The sequence below is a fragment of the Culex quinquefasciatus genome, chromosome 1, assembly GCF_015732765.1.
Source record: "Culex quinquefasciatus strain JHB chromosome 1, VPISU_Cqui_1.0_pri_paternal, whole genome shotgun sequence".
Classification (NCBI taxonomy): Eukaryota; Metazoa; Arthropoda; class Insecta; order Diptera; family Culicidae; genus Culex; species Culex quinquefasciatus.
Genome location: NC_051861.1, coordinates 94521041 through 94539763, shown reverse-complemented (window position 1 = coordinate 94539763; position 18723 = coordinate 94521041). Strand labels below are relative to the sequence as shown.

The following is an 18723-nucleotide window of genomic DNA, read 5'->3' as shown; positions in this document are numbered from 1 at the left end:
AAAAAAAAAAACTGCTTAAATGTTTTCTAGTTTCCGGATCCGGATAGGCCAGAACCGGTTCTCAATGGCCACATTTTCGATAAAACACCTTCAGATATGCTTGGACAAACCATTTTTTGAGTTTGTATTGATTGTTTGAAGCAATAGTATGTTTTTTTTTCGCATAAAGAGCAACAAATTTCAAAATTTTGAAGATTTCGCACAATTTTGGCCAATAATCCGGATTTCCACCGGAACCGGTCACGGGAACCGACCAACGGGACCATATTTTGGGTTTTAATAACAATTTACCGTCCAATGACACCAGAAGCATCTAAAAAGACCTTATAAAACTTAAGTTACAGTGAAAACAAAATAAAAAATATTTTTTCGACGGGGGGTGATTCATATGCAAAACTTCTGCATTGAATATCTCGAGCTAGGGTAACAATTAAGACATGGGCCAGGTTGCATTGTGTTCAGGAAGCCGATCCCTCGGGGAGTTTTTTGAATCGTTCTGCTAATAACAAAAAAAATTTTTTTGTTACGCTGTGTAATCAGTCAAAAAATGATTGGATGGTTAATTCAATCATAAAATATAATTGCAGTTTTGTTGTGAAAATGCTAGTGGCCATGGCTGATTTCAGATGTCGAACTCAAAACACTTATTTTGGTGAAAAGGACAATTCAATGTCAGTCAACATTGTTCTAAATGATGCTGAACATGCCAAATAAAAGATTTGTAGACAACAACACGCTTGAAATTGTGATTTTATTGAATTTTCCATTAAAAACCCTTCAGAGGGTCCACTATAGGAAAGGGGTCCACTAATGGATAACGTACCCTATTTGACTGTTTTAAGATTTTATTAATGCCTGAAAATTTAACAAAATCAAAAAAAAAAAGAAAATTTTTTTTTTAATAAATCAAAAGAACACAAATCTTCACAAATAGTTATAAAAATTGTTGCTCGGGTTAAATGTATTCAAATTTAATATAATTTTCAAATGACTTTTTGAAGAAAAACTGAAACTAATCAAAGTAAAAAGCAATCAATTGCAAAAAAAAGAGTGGCTCATGATCGAAAGAATCCAAAACTCAAGGAAATTGTTAAAAATTCTGTGCACATTTTCAAGAAAAAAAATCATGTTTGGAAGCACCAATAAGCTCACATGGTTTATTATTAAAAAAATCAAGTAAAGCGAATTTCAAAAGCATTACTCATGTTTCAAACACTATGAAAATATACATATTAAGTTTTATTTTTTTATTTTTCGTCAGTTAAATATTTAAACATCTTCATAGATAAAATCGAATAAAAAAGCTGTTGAATTAAATTCACACATTACACAAGAAATTTAAAAGTAATTTTATTTATTAAGGTTGCGAAGAACGAGCTAGATAAGTATTGACGGTTTTGCCAAAAATGTTTTAAAACATAACATTTCCATTGCACTCCAAACCACACTCTTCCGAAACCAGTATTTTAACGGAAAAAATGTTTGAAGATATGTGAACTTAACTGCCAAATTATCGTTTTCAATTAACTGAATTATTTTTATTTAAAATTGGAAAAATATCAAATTCATTGAACAACTGTTTGTATGCAGCAATTCCACAAAAAAATAAACTCAAAATATTAAAATTGTTCGGAATTGGTCAGCTGCTAAACTATTTCCGAATTTTCACATCGTGATTAAAAGAACATAACGCTTTTGTGTGTCCACCAGCTTACATCTTTTTACTGATAACCCAAAGACTTATTGATTTACGGTCAGCTCCTCATCAACTTCAAACGAAAGGAAAAACAAGCGGGGGAATATTAGCTCTCTCTTGTAACCCCAAAGAAGCACAGAAAACCCTCAGAATTGTCCTGGGAAAAAACTCCCATCCCCTGCGGTGTACTGCAGGGGAAAAGGTTAGTCCGTCATGCTGAGGGGTTGGTTCGACCACTTTGTAACTCATCGGAATAGGGCCGATCCCTTTTGCTGTTATCAGTAACTTGAAAAATTGATCAAATTGTTGTAAAAAATCAAGCGAAAATGTTTATTTTTTTGATTTTTTTTTCAATCCCAATCCCGCTGAGTCATTCGAACCCCTCTGATTCGCACTCGCAAGCTCGTATTGAATCAACCATAAATTACTTTGTTCGTCGGTACTACTATGTTGTAGTACACAGAAGCACTAATTGCGAGCATATACTCTGCTTTATGACTCGATAAAAGCAGTCGGAGAATGAAACCGTGCAATAGCGTAGCATTGATTATATTTAAATGCTTGTTGAGATTTAAAGAAAACAAACACTTAAGATGTTGACGTAGGACTATGTTAAATTAAAATTTGCTAAATTTAAAACAAATTTACATCGTCAAACGACAGTCCACCTCAAAATGAGAGGGAATCAAGCTGTCCAATAATGGGGGGAGGGGGGGAGGGATTTAACTTATTTATGAACTACGTACTTGCTGGCTTTTTGCCCCACTCTGGAAAACATCTCTGACAGAGTCTTTGCGTTCGAGTTGACGGTGGACTGCTCCACCAACTTCCCTCTTGCTCCCCAAAACGTTGTATGAGGCAAACTGTCAGTGTGTACTTTTCGGGGGGTGGGATGCACTTGCCGTAATAATGGAGGATTAAAATGTTGTTGCAATTCGGTTTCGTTTGTTCCGTTCGGAGAAGTCTGTGCTGCACTTTGAGGGTGGTTGGGATTGAGGTTATGTAAGCCGATTCAAGAGATGATTTTGAGAAGAGATTATTTAAATTTAAAAATTTGTTGAAAGGAGATTTTCAAACTGCGTAGAAATCATCAGTTTTAAAAAGTACTCAATTTTCATCTCCAATGTAACAAATCTTAAACAAAGCTTTATTCCTGATCCAAGCTTTATAGCAGCATTAAATTTACAGTCAACCATGCGTGTGTGTGTGTTGAAGCTTTATAGCAACCAGTATCGCATTTGGAGTTTTTCCCCAAGGCCCTCCATCCAATAAAACATAACTACGGACGACGACGGAGGACATGTTCCGTTCCAGATATAGAGACACGACCATTTCTGATGGGAATTGCTCCGCATTGGATTTACAAGCGCCGTACTCGGAGAGATGTAAATTTGCCCCCACAGCACAACGGCTAAGAATTGACACTTTATTGAGTTTAGCATAATTGGATGCAACGATTTTGTAGTTTTTGGCGAGCATGTTTATTGTGCAACTGGGAACAAGAACATGCATACATTATCTTGATTTGGTTTGGTTGGTCGAGAAGCATGGTTTTTAGGATCTCCTGAGATTTTTTTTCCAGTGGTTTATTGACTAATTCTAGTTCAGAAAACATTATTGTTTTCACTGCACTCTTAATACCACAGACAAATTTTACATCAATGAGAACATAGTATTCATCAAACTGAGCAGTTCTCTACGAAACGGATCTTTTTTTTTAATTTTAATTTTTGTATTTTTTAATCCGGCTGAAACTTTTATGGTGTATTCGGTATGCCCAAAGAAGCCATTTTGCATCATTAGTTTGTCCATATAATTTTTCATATACATTTGGGAGCTGTCCATACAGAAATGATGTATGACAATTCAAAAACATGTATCTTTTGAAGGAATTTTTTGATTGATTTGGTGTCTTCGGTAACGTTGTAGGTATAGATAAGGACTACACTAAAAAAAATGATACATGGTAAAATTTGGTGATTTTTAATTAATCTTTTTGTCATTAAAACCTGATTTGCAAAAAAATTTTTTTTTTTTAATTTTTTTTAATTTTTGATATGTTTTAGGGAACATCAAATGCCAACTTTTCAGAAATTTTCAGGTTGTGCACAAATCTTTGAACGAGTTATGAATTTTTGAATCAATACTGATTTTTTTTTAAATCGAAAGATTGGTCGCTCAAATTTTTCAACTTCATTTTTCGATGTAAAATCAAATTTTCGATCAAAAAGTACTTTAGTAAAATTTTGATAAAGTGCACCGTTTTCAAGTTATAGCCATTATTAGATATTTTTTTAAATAGCCGAAGTTTTTCATTTTTTTTAATTACTGCACATGTTTGCCCACATTTAAAAAAAATTGAAAGTCTGAAAAAATTTTCTAAAATTTTGCTTTTTTGAACTTTTTGTAATACGACCTTTATTAGCTGAGATATTTCCATGCAAAGGTTTAAAAACAAGAAAATTGATGTTTTCTAAGTCTCACCCAAACAACCCACCATTTTCTAATTTCGATATCTCAGCAACTATAGGTCCGATTTACAATGTTAAAACATGAAACATTCGTGAAATTTTCCGATCTTTTCGAAAACAATATTTTTAAAATTTTCTAATGAAGACTAACATTTCAAAAGAAACAAACATTCAATATTACGCCCTTTTGAAATGTTAGTCTTGATTTGAAAATTTTGAAAATATCAGAAATTATACAATAGTTTCATATTTAAACATTTTAAACCGGACCATTAGTTGCTGAGATATCGACGTTAGAAAATGGTGGGTTGTTTTGGTAAGACTTAGAAAACATCAAATTTCTTGTTTTTTAACCTTTGCATGACAATATTTCAGCAACTAAGGGTCGTATCAACAAAGTTCAATAAAGCAAAATATAGAGATTTTTTTTCAGCTTTTCAAAAATATTTTTTTTCAAAGGTGGGTAAACATGGGCACTAATTAAACAAAAGGAAAACTGCGACTATTTTCAATAAAGTTGCTTAAAAATAGCTATAACTTGAAAACGTTGCACTTTATCAAAATTTCACTGAGGTACTTTTTGATTGCAAATTTGATTTTACATCGAAAAATGAAGTTAAAAAATTTTGGCGACCAATATTTCGATTTTTTGAAAAAAAATCTGTAGTGATTCAAAAATGCATAACTTGTTCAAAGATTTTTTGCACAACCTGGAAATTTCTGAAGAGTTGGCATTTGATGTCCTCTAAAACATATCAAAAAATGAAAAAAATAGTGTTTTTTTTTGCAAATTAAATTTAGTGACAAAAAATGAAATTAAAAATTACCAAAATTTGTGTTACCGTGTATCATTTTATTGCAGTGTAGTCCTTATCCATACCTACAACTTTGCCGAAGATAACAAAAAGATCAAAAAAATCCTTCAAAATAAACTGATTTTTGAATTTTCATACATAATTTTTGTTTATGCCAAAATTTGTATGGAAAATCATATAGATAAATTATATAGATGCTAAATGGCTTCTTTGGGCATACCAAAGGCACCAGAAAAGTATCAGCCTGATTAAAAACTACAAGAAAAAATCGAGTGACCGAATTGTGAGCGAATTGCTCAAAGATAGTATTTAAAAGCAAAACAAAAGCCACACTTTTGCTTCTGTGTTTTAAAATCCTATTGATTACTAAGTATTCTACTGTTCCACTATTTGCAAAACCCAAATCTGAAATTTTAAATTTTTAAGACTAATATGTCTTAAATATGTAAAGAAACTATCTTCTATCTTGGAAAACCGGAAAAAATGAAAATTTCCGGGATTCGGGAATTTTAGGTTTTATAAAAATCTTGGAAATTCAAGATAAAATTGGATTTTTAGAGTGAAACTTTTTTTTCTTAATAAAATCTTAGCAAATGTCAATTTCGTTCTCAAGATTTAGAGTTTTGAATATTAAAATAGCATTTTTACATTTAAAAAAGTAAATCTTTCCCTGTTCCTGATGGGAACACCCGTGAAGAGTATCGGGGCCGGCATTTACAAAGCGGATTCAGTGACAGTTTATTAATCAACTTGATGTCCACATGTAAAGGTAAATGTTAACATTCCATAGGTTGTCTTCCTAAGGTGTCTTGATAAGGTCCAGTTTGTGACGATACACTACCTTTCCTTTACTAAGCAATCGAATCCAGAAGGGAAAAGATCACCAGTTGTGTTGGTCCGAGCCGGGATTTGAACCCCGATCTACCGCTTACGAGGCGGAAGCGTTACCACTGGGCTACGTGGCTCGGTCTTTTTACATTTAAGATATTTGAAAAAACTTTATGGAGACTTGAATGGCCGAACCAATTATGCAAAATATCTTCTTTGGTCACAGAAAAAAAAACACACAAAATCACTTTTAGATCAATGTTTCTATGAGTTTTAAAATTTTTTTGATTAAAAAGTATTTATGCTTGTAAAAAGTGTGTATTTTTTAACAAAGAACATCAATTTGGTGAAATTCCACGCTAACGTTACTTTGTTAGACCTTTAATAACACATCATTAAGTTGAAAGATTTTAGAACATACTGTACCGTGTTAAAAATTTAAGTATCTTTAAAATTTGCCGTACAATAAAATTTCAACTTGTTGGTTTTATATGATTTTGCTAATTTTAGAAAAAAAAAAATTTCACTAACATGTATAGTGGCTGGCATTTTAAATATGCAAAATTTTTTTTAATTCACTGGATTATTTTGGATGTACAAAAGGCAAAATATGATAAGTATAAAGAAGGTAATAAAAATTGGATCAAAATGTACAAGTGGATTCGAGTTTTTAAAAGCAGTTTAAAGGAAAATATCGAAAATACCGTCATCAGAGATAATGCTGCAATCTTTTTAAAAGCCGAATAGCTGACCCGTTTCCCGTAGTTAAAAAAAAAAACTTAGAAAAATAGAAACAAAAAAAAAAACATAAAACTGAGAAGTTAAGGTATAAAGATCTGCCAGAATTGTATGCAGAGTTGTAATATCAAAATCGAATAGGGTAAACCCTCATAACATTTATCTCGGCACTGGCTAAACCGATTTTAACTGTTTTGGGCTCATTCGATCTGCCTTGTGGTCCCATTAGACCCTATTGAATGTTACGAAGTTTAGTAAAGTACTTCAAAAGTTATGGTTAAAAAAACAATTTGGAGGAAAATCCGGAAGATTGTATAAAGGGTGGTTTTGTAAGAAAACCTGTTATATTATAATTGTGGTTTGGTTGAGCGTTTTAGCAGAATGCATTACTGTGAATACAAAGAGACGAGTTGTTCCTTTTAATTCCGCTATATATTTTTAATATCTTGACAATATCTTGTCAAGATATTAAAAATATATAGCGGAATTAAAAGGAACAACTCGTCTCTTTGTATTCACTGTTATGTTATATATTTTTGAAAGATATTTCAAAGACCAATCCAATAAGACATTGAAGATCCAATAACTCTATCAAAAGTTAGGAGCACTTAAGTGTCATATACAATATTTAAAAAAAGTTCATTTTGTGATGAAACATGTAAACAATTTAATGTTGACAGAAACCTAGTACTACGTTTTGTTCAGAAACTCGTGCCGATCATTTTGCTACTAAAAGCTCATGAAAAGATGATTTCCCTAAAAAGTTATATAACAAATACTATTACAGAAATCAAAAAAGACGCAAAAAAAGTTTGTACACCTTTCGAAAAAATTACATAAAAAATGTGATTTGTTGACAAATCACCATAAATCCAGTCTCCCAACTCCAAATAGACATCCTTGACTGATTAAAAAAATAATTTGGATTGAATATAAAGTTTACTAATTACTTAGTATAAAAGTTTATATAACTCTGGAAATTTTATATGAAACTTATCTAAACTTAATTTTGCAAACTTTCAATTTATCTAAATGTCATTATATGACCATAGAATTGCTAAATAAACATTCTGGAGTGGGTATAACACCGTTTTGAGGGTCTTTGTATTGCTAGAATAGATTTTTCGTTGGAATTTCGTATCAACCCGGAATTTCGTCGTCGAAAAATCCGCCGGCATCCGAACAAGTCCACAATTCACAAGTCAACAAATGTGGCATCGGAAAGGGTATTAAATTTCCGATCTTTTGATACTAATACATCGAAGTTTTCTTTAAACCCACGTTTTAAAATACCTAGGTAAAAACGCTGTTATGGTTTCATTTGAGCAACCTGTCAAAAATGTATGGACTTTCGTAATTTTTATTCTAGCGGATCAAACTTACTTTTTGATTGAAGAGCTTACAATGCTATCAAAAGTAAAAAGCGTTTAATTCATATACTTTTTTACGACCGTTTAATCACAATTTGAATGTGAGGAAGACATCAACCAGCTAATGGTGGATTCAGTAACTATTTTTTTGAAAAATAAAGGCTAATTGAAAGGATCGGTCCAATTTTGTTTTTTTTAGGTTGCTCCATAATAGACTTTTATTTAAATAAGTTATTTTCAATAAAATAAATATTGAACTCTTCAATTTGAAAGCCGCGGTGTTTCATTAAAGTTATAACAATTCAGGTTTTATACCCAAAAGATAACATTTTTCCAGAGACGCATCCAGAACACCAATGTAACTACACTCTACTCGAGAGTTTATCATTCGGGTCGGATCTATGGTTACGTCCAAAAAACACCCCGAAATTTTATCGTATTTTTGCAAAACACGACAAAAGCAGACCTTCTTCAGGGGGCTCTCTGCTTGGTTGGCCAAATTCGAAGCTTTATCACGATAGTAAAGTGTACCGCACACGTGGGCGTCGAGTCTTGGCCATTAGTTTCAGTTGGGTTCAATTGGGGCAAAATAAAATATTCACAGTAGGGTCGATTACCCTAATCAATGGCTCCTTTTCGGGGGGTTGGGTTGATCTTTTGTTCAGTCGTCGTCGTCGTAGTTTGCCATGGTTTTTGCTACTCAATTCTACATACGAGGGTGAGTGGTTTGATTTTGGTCCCAAATAAATTCATCGTTCTGTAGTTTTTAAAATTGAGTAGGTCTAAAATACGGACGATCACCCTACAGTCCAGGAATGGTCCCGGGCCCCGGTGCCGGGGTGGTGTGTTTGCTTTTTTATGTGCACTAGTTGGAAGGAAAATAAATCGTTATTTTTACTGCAAACATCATTTTTATCGGTAAACAACGCCGGCGCCGTCGACCTTTGAGCGAGAGTGCCTGGGCGGTGAGGGTTTGGTGGCATGGTGGCAATGTTGGACTTTGAGATCAACTCCAGCGGCTTGGTGGAGGTATTTTGTTTGAGTGCTGGACTTGTTTTGAAAGCGCTTTTGTTGTGCTACCTGAGCCTGAGTCAATTATTTAGCAATTTTCGGCAAGCAATTTTAGGAAAAAGGTCTTTTCTGCTTATTTAACTGTTTTTTGACAGTTATAGAATTTCGAGAAAGTTCCTGCCAGACACGTGACCAAATACAAAGTTCACACACGTGTGCACAAAAAGGTCTCTCACAATTGCAAAGTTGTCCCTCTACACTCGGTCTAATACATTTATCCATGGTGGTGTTTAGACGGGGCTTCACCACCTTCTGGGTGGAACCCTTTCCGGGCAACATCTTATTTCCACACCGTCAAGTTCACTCTCACTGGAAGGAGGAAAAACATCCACAATAAAGGGGTGCCTGGACCAAGCTTAATTTTGTCTCTCTCCTTAGTCACCTTTCTTGAGTTTTCCTCCTGATGGAAAATTGTTTTTTTTAGTTTCAACCAGAAATATCAGGTTTTTTGTGCAAATAAACTTAACTGTCATATTTTCATTTTTTTTAAGATAAAATAAGTTTATACTCCTGCAACAGTGTTGTTCCAAGATAATACCTGATGGCATAAATTAAAAATAACGAAATTTAATAGAATCCATGCGCATAAAACTGAAAACCAAAAACCTAAAAAACAAAAATCAAAAAAAAAAAAGAAACAAGAAACAAGAAACAAGAAACAAGAAACAAGAAACAAGAAACAAGAAACAAGAAACAAGAAACAAGAAACAAGAAACAAGAAACAAGAAACAAGAAACAAGAAACAAGAAACAAGAAACAAGAAACAAGAAACAAGAAACAAGAAACAAGAAACAAGAAACAAGAAACAAGAAACAAGAAACAAGAAACAAGAAACAAGAAACAAGAAACAAGAAACAAGAAACAAGAAACAAGAAACAAGAAACAAGAAACAAGAAACAAGAAACAAGAAACAAGAAACAAGAAACAAGAAACAAGAAACAAGAAACAAGAAACAAGAAACAAGAAACAAGAAACAAGAAACAAGAAACAAGAAACAAGAAACAAGAAACAAGAAACAAGAAACAAGAAACAAGAAACAAGAAACAAGAAACAAGAAACAAGAAACAAGAAACAAGAAACAAGAAACAAGAAACAAGAAACAAGAAACAAGAAACAAGAAACAAGAAACAAGAAACAAGAAACAAGAAACAAGAAACAAGAAACAAGAAACAAGAAACAAGAAACAAGAAACAAGAAACAAGAAACAAGAAACAAGAAACAAGAAACAAGAAACAAGAAACAAGAAACAAGAAACAAGAAACAAGAAACAAGAAACAAGAAACAAGAAACAAGAAACAAGAAACAAGAAACAAGAAACAAGAAACAAGAAACAAGAAACAAGAAACAAGAAACAAGAAACAAGAAACAAGAAACAAGAAACAAGAAACAAGAAACAAGAAACAAGAAACAAGAAACAAGAAACAAGAAACAAGAAACAAGAAACAAGAAACAAGAAACAAGAAACAAGAAACAAGAAACAAGAAACAAGAAACAAGAAACAAGAAACAAGAAACAAGAAACAAGAAACAAGAAACAAGAAACAAGAAACAAGAAACAAGAAACAAGAAACAAGAAACAAGAAACAAGAAACAAGAAACAAGAAACAAGAAACAAGAAACAAGAAACAAGAAACAAGAAACAAGAAACAAGAAACAAGAAACAAGAAACAAGAAACAAGAAACAAGAAACAAGAAACAATACTATTTATAACACAATCAAAGACTTTCCCCCACAAGAAAGATGCATTGAGGGACACATCAACAAGCAAAAAGTGGTGCAAATATTTTTTGCTCCGCAACAAAAGGAAAAATCACCACTTTTGAACAAAACGGAAAACGAAACACGAAAAAGTAAAACCCTTTCATTTCGCGTTGGGTTTATTTCGAAAAAGAAGATGAAAAAGAAAAAATCCTCTCAAGTGGAAAAGAGTGTCCCCAGAGGGAGGAAGTTCCCGCCCTCTCCTCTCGACCTCCCTTCCCATCTCTCAAGAGGGTTTGTGTGTGCGTTGTAATTTTTCACAGGTTGTCAAGTGCTGTTTGAGAGCAAGTGAGAAGGTGTGAGTGAGTGCGTGAGGTGGTGAGGGCCCTCCCCTCTCCTCGGCCTCCCCAGTGCAAAAGTGGTGCTACGATCAACGGATCGGAAGTAGCTAGCTGGGACTCGAAGGAATACCACCCCCCGCGTGAAGGAGAATCCCTGCTGCGATTTTCTGGTTCAGCCCGCCGTGGATGGTGTAAGCATCGATCGTCGGTACGACGAGCCATCCCATGAGAAGCGATTGAATTAGTTGGTGAGTTCAAATTTTTGTTTTCTTTTAAAATTATGTTTTTTTTTTGCATTTACATATGATATTAAACGAAAAAGTGTTAATCGTGTAAAAAAATAGAAGAAAAATTAAAAATAAAACCAATTAAAAATATTGGACATCAACTGAAATACGAAAGCTCACCATCCCGCAGAGCGACCTCATTCACAATTCAGACCAAAATTTTCCGGTAAACCAAACCACTCTTAATGGGATGGGAGAAAAAAAAAACATAAAAAAATTGCTCGTGTCATGTTTCCCGACGAGGTCCCTCCCGTATGCATGTGATGCATTCAAAATGCATCCTTTTACTCGCTTCAACTGACATCAGCCGTTGAATAAATAATTCCACCCCCTTCGTCCAACCATCCCCGCTCCTCCCTGAACTGGGGCGGGAAAACGAGGGAGCGATCTTTGACGTGGATTTAAATGAAAAATGGGGCTGAAATGGAAAACGAGCCCTCGCCATCGCCCGACCAACCCCAAAAGAGGTTAATTAAAATTGCATCGGCTTTGCGAGTGCAACCCGGCCAGGTTCTGGTTTGGTGCCAAGCCAAGCCTCCAGTCCCAGTTTACGGGCCATTGGTTCGTCCGTTGAAATTAGGAGTGAAGAGGTTCGTTCGTCACACTCACACACAAACAAATAACACGCCCTCGAGGGTTAAATATTGGGGGTTGCATGCAGGTCCTGTTGCAGTACAGGCATCTTGGGGTTGTGGAATCCTACTAGGAAGAACTTTACTAAAGTATTTTTAGCAATATTTTTTTCGCATAAGTCAGCTTTGGTTTTGAATGCCACATTTTTTTTGAATAACACTGACGTACAAAAAAATACAAAAATGACTGCGCAGGCTCGACTCAAAGGGCAATAAGTAGGAAAACCGAACAGCACTAATTCTCTATACAAACTTTGGAGAAAAACCATTCGGCCCTGACTAACTATGTTTGAAAAATTCAAAGTGCCGTTTTACGTTTTACTTCCCCAAGGTTTGAAGCAGATGGGAATTGAACCAATGATCTTCCGCTTACTAAGCGGACAGCTTAACCATTCGGCCAAGCCTGCTATTTGTTTATGTGTTGCATATTTAAAAAAATGCCCCATATGGGTCATTCCACCTGAAGTGTGCAAGAAAAAATGCAAATTTGAAAATTACCATCTCCGATTCTGCTCAAATTTGGCAGAGCTGTTCAGACTATCAAAACATCAAAAAATCCCGAATTTCATCCAAATCGGACCACCCTCTCCATTTTTGTACCCTCCCAAAAAAATCGACTTTTTGGCGATTTTTGAGCAAACCTCCTAGTTTCAAACGGTGATAGTTCAGGAACCACAAATCTTAGAAGGTCGGTCTTAGACTCAATTTTGAAGGAAATTGGACGTAGAATCCATTTCCGTGATCAAAATTTAGATTAAAATATTTTTTCTACCTATATTGCGCAATTGAAAACTTTAAATGGCCGTGTCTCAAAACAGCCCTATATATTTTTTAGATTTGACCTCACCATCGTATTCCCCGTCCGATTTTACATAAGAATCTCTTATCAACAGAAAGGAATATGTTTCGATCCAGAGATATCGAATTTTAAAGTTTTGAGTATTTGAGATTACCTGTATTTGCTTTATTTGCCGCATCTGCTAGAAGCACTCGGGCGCGCTGATCAATAACTACTACCTGGTTATTTATTGAAATAAGATTTCATCTCAAATAATAATTAGCAAATTAAGCAAAAGTTTAATGTACACCACTGTAGGAAACTGCTGTATACGGTGAATTTGTGTGCTAGCCCACAGTACAAAGCAAGAACGACACGCAATACAGGGCAAAATGGAATTCCCGCAAAGCTAGCAGGAAATTGCAATTGATCTTGTAAGTTATGATACATTATCGTGTTAAAAATTATAAATCAACATGAATAAAACTCTCGTGAAGCATAATTAAGGAGGAGGATTTCTGGAAAGTATTAAACTGAAAAATGTAAGAAAATCACAAAGATTAATCTGATTAAGATCAGATTCAGTGGTGTTGATTTCGACACCGTCCGAACAATAATCTTTTTTTTTGTTTCGAAATCTTGGAAGACGATACTGCTGCTGTCCCATTGTATCAGAAGTATATGGTTTTGTTTTTGAAATTAACTGTACCAGAATTGAAAAAAAATCATCAATTATTGAGACGAAACTGGCTCACAATATAAAAATCGATTTAATATGATCATGCTCAATTTTTCAAACCGTAAGGCAGATTTTAGGGTTTTTGTTGAATGGCACTATATCGCTACCGCACATGGCAAAAGCTCTAGAACCCATGAAAATTATTTCATCTACTACAGCCAGCTCTACATTTGTCCTTGCTTGAAATAAAAGAAGAAATAAAAGAAATAATTTGATTAAGTGGGAAGAAATGAAGAATTAGGAAAAATATAAAAATAATAGATAAATAATGATAATTTTTTGAAAATTGTATTCAGAAACTCTATAGCACTTGCAAATAAATATTAAAAGTTCAAATTTTACTTAATATGGTTCAATGACAGTGAGATCAGGAAAAACATTGCATTAAAAATTACCCAATAAATATTCCTTAAACAAAAAATAGATTGTTCAACGTATTGATTATCTCCAAATGTGTGTGTGTGTGTGTGTGCAACCAACCAAACGGGACCACGTGGTCGCATCTTACAAATTGAGTTGTTTCCATGTGTTTTAGATTTCCATTCTTTACATGCAAATAACTCGCATAGGCATTTGGAGGGTGTTAGCTCTGCCGAGCTTCGGTGACCCATTTCTACGTAGGCTAGCCGTACGCGAGGTACCTCAGCTTGAACCGACAAGCCCTGTTTAAAGAACGTTTGCATCAATCGGATACAAACGTTATTAAGAACTTCCGATTTCTTATCTGTGGATAAGAAATCAGCGCGTATTTAGTAAGCAGATTTTTATTTTTATGTTTGTTTTGGATGGATGTCTTAATTGGTGTGAGCGAATGTTAGAATATTAGTGAGAGGGTTTTCTGTTTTATATAAAAAGAACGGGCTCACCGAATAATAATATCTTCAAGACAAGCTTCATTTGAATTTCGGGAGTTGTCCGATTTGTTAAACTTGCGATCCGCTAAACCTCCATTGCCAAACTTGATACAGCCGACGTTGACGATGGACCCACCCGTTGTCCGTGGAAGTGTACCAAATGCAGATTGCCATCTGCTGATAAGTTTCTGCTGCTGGAGAATTCTGACCGTGATGATTCCTCCGTTGGAATCATAGAACCAGCTTTGATTTCTGCAACAGGCTCGAGCTTACACCATACTCCTTTTTGGAAAATTCAGAAGGTTGTGCTCCTAATTTTCCGCTGCAAATCACTGCTGAACCGCTTTTCCTTGACCACCATCTTTTCTACCGGATATCACCGTAATTTTTGGATGAAAATTCAAAAAAAAATTGAATAGGAGAAAAATCACGGAGTGAAATTTGCAAACGTCAACGCGCGCGCCACGTATTGATTATCTCCAAATCGTATAAAACTAGAAAAATAATTCATCTTACAGAATGCCAGGTAGTAATATTGATCAGCACGACTGAGTGTTTCTAGCATATGCGGCGAGTTTAGCTAATTTAGGTAATCTCAAATACTCAAAACTTTAAAATTCGATATCTCTGGAACGAAACATATTCCTTTCTGTCGATAAGTGATTCTTATGTAAAATTGGACGGGGAATACGATGGTGAAGTCAGATTTAAAAAATAAATGGGGCTGTTTTGAGATACGGCCATTTAAAGTTTTCAATTGCGCAATACAGGTAGAAAAAATATTTTAATCTAAATTTTGATCACGGAAATGGATTCTACATCCAATTTCCTTCAAAATTGAGTCTAAGACCGAACCTCTAAGAATTGTGGTTCCTGAGTTATCGTCGTTTGAAGATAGGGGTTTCGCTCAAAAATCGCCAAAAAGTCGATTTTTTGGGAGGGTACAAAAATGGAGGGGGTTGTCCGAGCAGAATCGGAGATGGTAATTTTCAAATGCTGTTCCGCTTCAGGTGGAATGACCCATATGCAAAAACAGCAAACTGAGAAAAAGGAAAATCAGGCAGAGCAGAATACAGGTTATTTTTGGTTTTTGCCTTCCTCACCTCACTGAGACAAGGCTATAAAATCACTCGAAAAATGAACTTCTTAAATACGACTCCTAGATATACCTTCACGTATACCTATCGACTCAGAATCAAATTCTGAACAAATGTCTGTGGGGATGTGTGTAGACATGATTTTTTTCCACACGATTATCTCAGAACTGGCTGAACCGATTTTGGCCGGATCCGCCTTATTCTGTTCGTTTTGGGGTCCCCTAAGACCCTATTAAATTTTATTCTGTTTAGTGAAGTACTTTTAAAGTTATGCCATGATTTTTTTTAGTAGCTACTAAAAAGGGTGATTTTTGCCGGGTCTTTTTGCTTACGCGCGAGAGTCGCGCAGCATGCATATCGCCCGGTTGCCACATTGCATTGTTTAAGCAGTGTCTGCGTCTCTTCTAGAAAAAGTCTGTGTTAATTTTGTTGCTGAATACATCATTTTGTCTCTACAAAGATTTACACGAACTTTTTACTGAAATATACAACTCATAAGACATTGTATACTAACACTAGGGGGACAGCATGCAATTCCATCGTGCACCTAATGTGGGCATATCAGCACTTTTAAATTCATTTACAGCCCCCCCCCCCTCCCCCCTTATCTCCTTTATTTTGGAGAGTTGGTAAAAAAAGAATTGAAAATTGCTGTTATGGTTAAAACAAAAAAAATGTTAAAAATTAAATGAAAAAAAAATTGAAAAATTAAAAAAAGCTCTTAAATTAATTTTAAATACAACTTGACTGTGAGGAAGGCACCAACCACCTTAAGGTGGATAAAGTAACGTTTTTTTTCTAAAAGAGCACACGATTTTAAACAAAACTGCAGCATTAACTCAAAAGTGATGAAACATCATTTGGAATATTTATGCGAACAGGAGCAGCGTAGTAATATTTGTTTAAATAAATTTGTCATGATGGCTAAATATTTCCAGAGGTGGTCAAGCTTGGCCACGACTTTCTCTGGTAAAAAAGTGACGTTATCAGTAAAACATCAATAATTTTGCCTTCCTCACTGAGGTAAGGCTATAATCCTGGTCGAAAAATGAACTTTTGAAAAACAGCTCGTAGACCTATATTCATGTATACCTATCGGCTCAGAATCGAAAACTGAACAAATGTCTGTGTGTGTGTATGTGTGTGTGTATGTATGTATGTTCCAAAATTTCTTGCCAAGTTTTCTCAAACGATTTTGATCAAACCGGTTGCATTCGACTTGGGTTAGGGTCCCATACATCGCTATTGAATTGTTTGAAGTTTCGATATGTAGTTCAAAAGTTATATATAAAAATATGTTTTCACATATATCCGGATCTCACTTATATGCATGAAAACTATCTCCGGATCCATCATCCGACCCATCGTTGGTTAGGTTATCAAAAAACCTTTCCAACGAGTCCAAAACATTGAAGATCTGGCAACCCTGTCTCGAGGTATGGCCACTTAAGAGTTATTTATGTACATTTGAAAATGAAATTTGTGTCCAACGGTTAGACTCCAACCATATCACCCATTGTTGGTAATGAGTAAGGAAGGCTCCAACCAAATAGGTGGATTAAGTTAGTTTTTTTGCCTTCCTCACGTTACTGAGGAAAGGCTATAAAATCACTCGAAAAATGAACTTCTCAATAATACCTCCTAGACCCACCCTCATGTATACCTATCGACTCAGAATCAAATTCTGAGCAAATGTCTGTGTGTGTGGTGGGATGTTGATCAAACAATTGTCACTCGATTATCTCGCTGAACCGATTTTGTCCGTTTTGGCGTCATTTGATTTGTCTTGGGGTCCCATAAGTCACTATAAAAAATTATGCAGTTTAGTTAAGTACTTCAAAAGTTATGCAAAAAAAAAAACGATTTTAGTAATAGTCCGGAAGATTGTAAAAAGGGTGGTTTTTGGAAGAAACCTCGTCTTGCTATACATTTTCAAAAATGTATTTTAAAGATTTTTCCAACGCGTCCAAGACATTGAAGATCTGACAACTCTATCAAAAGTTATAAGCACTTAAGTGTTATTTATACACTTTTTGTAGGCCGGATCTCAGATATGTTGATGAAAACGTTGTCCGGATCTCTCATGCAACCTCGTTGAATAGGTGTTCAAAGGACCTTTCCAACGCCAAACGCCAAAATATTGAAGATCTGATTTACCCAATTTTGCATTTTGGATAGCACCCGTTAAATGTGAGGAAGGCACCTAAGGGTGGATTAAGTAACGTTTTTAGTTTTAATAACTCAAAAATTGTGAACGATATCGAAATTTACTTTCGATTACAAATTTGATTTTACAATTTAAAATAAAGTCAACATATTTTTGTTCAGTTTTTTATAATGTTTTCCAAATATCAGGATTTTTTCGAATCGCTATTTAGCACTTCATAGAATTTCATTGAAAGCTTATTTTCAGCCCTTTTATTAGAATTAAGAACAGTGGCAATAGGCTTTTAAAAACAATTGTCATCGTCTTCTATAGAACTGAACAAGCCACTAATTTTTCCATTTGCACAAATTATTTGGAGGTAACAGTAGTTTATGCAACAAATTGCAAAAAGAGATTTTTTTCAGCACGAGTCATTGAGTGAAATTTTAAGTCAAATTTTCATGTATTTTGTCAAAAAATCGTTTAAATCAAAACAAATGTTGAAAAGTGTTACTCTTCGTAACAAGTGCTTAAAAGTTCAACTTTTCAGCACCCATTTCAGTACCGAAAAGTAGAACATTTCAACATTGATTTGAAAAGCTATTCGATTCTGTTATTTTTGGTACAGAAAAGTAGGCTATTTCGTCGTTCAAGAATGATTGGAAAAGTAAGTAGTTTCACGACGGAATTGCAAAAATCAATTTTTAAAGGTATCAAAATCATTCCAAACAAAAGAATCAAGTATTTAAAAATTCTTAGATTTTTTATAGTTTTTAATTGTAGCTTAACCATGATCGTTTTAAGTATTTTATAGTTAATTTCGTATTATTTGTACCTACACTTGGGGTTTGGATAATGGTTTCAGCATTAAATCTTTTTCTTTAACACATTTGGAGCTTTTAAAACATAGTTTCGTTTATGAAAATTTTAACATTATTTGAAGCCATTTACAGATAGAAAGAGATGGGTTTAACCTCAAAATTCGAGTGGATCACTCATATCACTCATATGCTGTCATTGTTTGATGGTAGAAATTACAAAAAAAAACTAACTTAATCCACCTATGTGGTTGATGCCTTCCTCACTTTTTACCAAAAATGGGTAATATGAGTGGTTTTGACACACATTTCAGCATTTTTTTAGATCCAGAAAAAAAGAACAC

The 18723-nt window shown here is 34.4% G+C and overlaps 1 protein-coding gene across 1 annotated transcript in view; it reads left to right on the top strand.

Moving 5' to 3' along the window:
- Window positions 1-18723, top strand: part of LOC6051356 — a 183162-nt gene that overhangs the window by 14932 nt on the left and 149507 nt on the right. Inside the window, 1 exon segment of the mRNA XM_038260917.1 lies at window positions 11011-11276. The gene's annotated coding sequence lies outside the window, so the exon portion shown is untranslated.